Source organism: Elephantulus edwardii, unplaced genomic scaffold (assembly GCF_000299155.1).
Source record: "Elephantulus edwardii isolate Elephantulus edwardi_28Jun2011 unplaced genomic scaffold, EleEdw1.0 scaffold00475, whole genome shotgun sequence".
Lineage (NCBI taxonomy): Eukaryota > Metazoa > Chordata > Mammalia > Macroscelidea > Macroscelididae > Elephantulus > Elephantulus edwardii.
The window spans coordinates 613,882-618,413 of NW_006400225.1; positions in this window are offsets into that span (position 1 = coordinate 613,882).

Sequence of the window (4,532 nt, forward strand, 5' to 3'; positions counted from 1 at the left end):
CGAAGGGGCTTGAAAACCAGGAAGGAGGAAGGTGGAGCAGATGATAATGAGAGATGGAACGTGGACCATTTTTATTAGTCTCCAGAAAAATGAGAATTTACTGAAGTATCTGATTTTGACAACCGTGAGTTATACAAAAATGAATGTGTTTGGAGAAACAGTGAACATCCATGTTCTTAATCTGGGATATGCTTGCATCAGTCAGTGGTTCTAAAAATTAATGAAGTATAAATGAAGTTTTTTTTTAGTTCTTCACTATTTATGAGATGAAAAATGGGAAAATTAAGGAAAACAATTCTTCTTAATTTTAAAATAAATGCTTCTATGTTGCCATGTATTTCACAAGCTATCCATTATTTTTTAACTAAAATATACATGTGAATTCAAAGATCAAAGTAATACTATCAGATTTTGAAAAATGGTACATAGATATCATATAAAATTGAAAGGGAAAATGTGAGCAGAAAGTGTTTCTTCTTTTCAAGTAAATCGTAAAAGTTTTGGTAACAGTAAAAAACATTCAAGTTAATAAAGTAAATAGGTTAACAAGTTAACCACAAATAAACCTTATCATTTCAGGGTTTCTTTTTTGTGGGTTTTTTTTAAAGGCTGGATAAATCTGTTTTATATTTAATATTCACCTCACCTAAATTATCTAAATATGTGAGTAAAAATTAATAAGATACAGCTTATATTAGGCTAATTATTTCATTGTAGTTTATACAGGCTAAGTGGAAAAGACAACTGGGATCTAATGATTTTGTTTTATTTTATTTGTGTAGTCCTAAATTAGTTTTGTATTCTGGACACTGTCTTCTTACAGCTGTTGATGTTATGTACCATGGAGTTGGAGCTAGAACAACCATACACTGAACCTCCAGCAAGTTTTCAGAGTGTTTGGGGGGGGTTAAGTTTGTTTTATTTTTTTCTTTGACAAGCTAAAAAGCTTTTTAAAGTAGGGTTGGGGTTTTTTTTAAAATTTGTTTTGTTTGTTTTTTTTAATAGGAAATATGAAACATTTAATGATATTTTTGTAACATAACCAGTTTTGTTTGTTTTTTGATGTTGGGTTTTTTTGTTTGTTTTAAAATTAAAATCCTACAATAATAAAAAAAAGAAAGTTGTGTTCTTTAAGTGTTCAATAAATGCCATTCCACTCTCTTCTTGCTTGCATGGCATCTGCTGAGAAATCAGCAGTTAATCTTATCTGTTCTCCCTTTAGGTCACTCTTTGTTTCTCTCTCGTTGCTTTTAGTATTCTCTCCTTGTCCTTTGTTCTAGCAAATTTGACAATGATGTGCCTTGGTGTTTTTCTTTTAGGGTCTATTCTACATGGTGTTCTCTCAGCTTCTTGGATATGTATTCTGTCATTCTTCATTATGCCCGGAAAGTTTTCCTCTAGTAATTCTTCCACAACTTTTTCAGTGCCTTTACTTGCTTCTTCTCGTTCTGGGATTCCTATGATGCGGATGTTATTTCTTTTAATGGTATCCCATATTATTCTCAAGCTTTCTTTTGTTTCCTTCTTTTTGGATTCTGCTTTTTTTCTCGGTCAGATCTGTGGTGACAATTCTCTCTTCTATTTCACTGATTCTGTTTTCCATCTCTTCTCCTCTAATCATATGTCCCTCCATCATGTTGACAGCATCAGAAACCTTAGATTTCAAATTCTGGATCACAGTTTCTTGTTTTTCCAATGCCTCTAATGCTTCATTTGTTTTCTTTGCATTGTTTTGGATTGTTTTTTTAAGCTCCTCCTTATCTTTGCTAGCACTATTCTGTATTTCATCCAGTTTCTTTTTTATCCATTGAAAATATTCAATCATTGTTCTTTTAAAATCACTATCAGAAAGATCCATCAGGCTTTCTGGCTCCAGGAAATCCGTTGCTACTGTGTCTTCTTTGGGGGTTGATATCTTGCTTTGGGCTGGTGGGATAAGTGAAGCACTCTGCTTTCTATGGGCCATTGGTGTGGCAGAGTTCTTCATGTCTGAGGTGGTAGCTGGTTTTTTATTTGATGTCACTGCTCCAGAAGAAGTTTGGGCAGAAACAAGAGTAAATGCGCACTCCAACGTTCACATGAGTGGGGAGGGAGGAAGAGCACACTGATACACGTGGGGAGGGCCTCAGGAGAACCTAAATAATGAAGGAGGAAGTCTGTTGTTCCCTTTCTGGGATATCTTCCCCACTCTTTGGAGATGCTCAGGATCTCCCTGTTGCTTGAGTTAGTGGGCCCTATGTACTCAGGCCAGAAACCAGTTTGATTCCCCATGTAACTTAATCCTCAATGGTACATGAGTATTTTAGGGGAGGTTGATAGATCTTATAGATGTGGCAAATATGATTGTCTTCCTGGGTGTGGGGTATCTGGGTCACAAGCCCCAGCCTGGAAATGCCTCTGCTGTCCTTGCAGATCTCCCAGCAAAGTCCAAGTTTACAAAGATGGTGTTTCCCCACAGACCTCTGGGAACTGTAGTCAGTACCTGCAGTGGTAGCAGACAGGAAGGCTAAGTCGCAAGCCCCGGCCTGGAAATGCCTCTGCTGTCCTTGCAGATCTCCCAGCAAAGTCCAAGTTTACAAAGATGGCGTTTCCCCACAGACCTCTGGGAACTGTAGTCGGTACCTGCAGTGGTAGCAGACAGGAAGGCTGGGTTGCAAGCCCCGGCCTGGAAATGCCTCTGCTGTCCTTGCAGATCTCCCAGCAAAGTTCTGTTTCCAACTTTTTGAGAAAGCCCCATCCCGCCTTCCATAGTGGTTGCCCACTTTACATTCCCAACAGCAGTGAATACATGAAAAAGGGTTCCAATCTCTCCACAACCTCACCAGCATTTATTGTTTTCTGCTTTCTTGAACTTTGTTGTTGTTACCGGGATGAGATGATACCTCATAGTTATTTTGATTTGCCTCTCTCTGATAGCTATATATTTCGAACATTTCTTCATGTGTTTGTTTGTCATTTGGATGTCTTCTTCAGAGAAGTTCCTTTTCATATCATGCGCCCCTTTTGGTGATTGGGTTGTTTACCTTTTTTCTTATTGAGGTGCTGGACTATTCTAGAAATTTTAGATATGAGCCCCTTATCAGATATGCCATTGTTGTTGATGTTATTATGTGTCATTGAGTCGCTTATGATTCATAGTGACCTTATGTACAAGAGCCCTAAACTCTATCCTGTGCTAACCTCATTGTCTCTGACACACCTACTCCCACTACCCCAATCACTGAATCGATCCATCTTATCGAGGGCCTTCCTCTCCTGCACTGTCCCTCCACTCACTTAAACATGATGTCCCTCTCCAAGGACTGGTCCCTCCTTGTAACATGCCCAAAGTATGTCAGAATAAACTTCAGAATCCTTGACTCCAAGGAGCAGCCTGGCTTCACCCTCTCTAGTACAAACCTGTTTGTTCTTCTAGCAGTCCATGGTATATTTAACACTCTTCTCCAGCACCACAGCTCAAAGACATCAATTCTCTGTCATCCCTAGTCACTGTCCAGCTTTCTAATGCATAGCACACAACGGTGAAGATTATAGCCCGGATCAGGTGCATCTTAGTCTCCAGCCTGACATCGTTGCTCTTCAGTACTCTGGAGAGGTCCCTGACAGCTCATTTTCCTAATACAATTTGTCTCTTGATTTCCTGACTGCTGGTACCGAGTGTGTTGACTGTGGAGCCAAGCAAACTAAAACTGTTAACTATCTCAATCTCTTCACCATCCTTACTGATGCTGTCAATTGGCCCAGTGGTGAGAACCTTTGTTTTCTTGATGTTGAGCTTCATTCCGTATTGAAGGCTGCAATCCTTGACCTTCCACAGCAAGGGTTTCAGGTCCTCCTCAGATTCAGCAACAGGGTTGTGTCATCTGCATAACACAGGTTGTTGATAAATCTTCCATCAATCCTGATGTCACATTCCTTCTCGTACACAGTCCAGCCTCCGGGATGATCTGTTCTGTATACAGATTGAAAAGGAGACAAATTAGATCTTTGGCATATACCCTTCCAATTTTAAACCATGCAGTGTCTCCCTGCTCTCTTGGTCCAAGTATAGGTTTCACATAAGCACAATCAAATGTTCTGGGATTCTCATTCTTCTCAGAGTCAGTCAGTTTGTTGTGATCCACACAGTCAAAAGACTTTGCATAGTCAATGAAGCACAGATATTCTTCTGATACTGTGCTTCCTGCCAAGATCCATCTAACATTAAGTATAATATTCTTAGTACCACAACCTCTTCTAAACCCAGTATGCACATCTGGCAATTCTCTGTTGATGTTGGATAATTTTCCAGTCATTTTTGGATAATTTCCAGCAGCATCTTGCTTGCATGTGATATTAATGATATTGTTTGATAATTTCTACACTCTGTCAGGTCACCTTTCTTTGGAATAGGAACAAATATCAGATATGCCACTACCATATATTTTTTCCCAGTCTGTAGCTTTCTCTTTACCCTGTTGGAGAAGTTTTTTGATGTGCATAGGGATTTGATTCTTAGAAGGCCCCATTCATTTATTTTACTATCTTTTGGT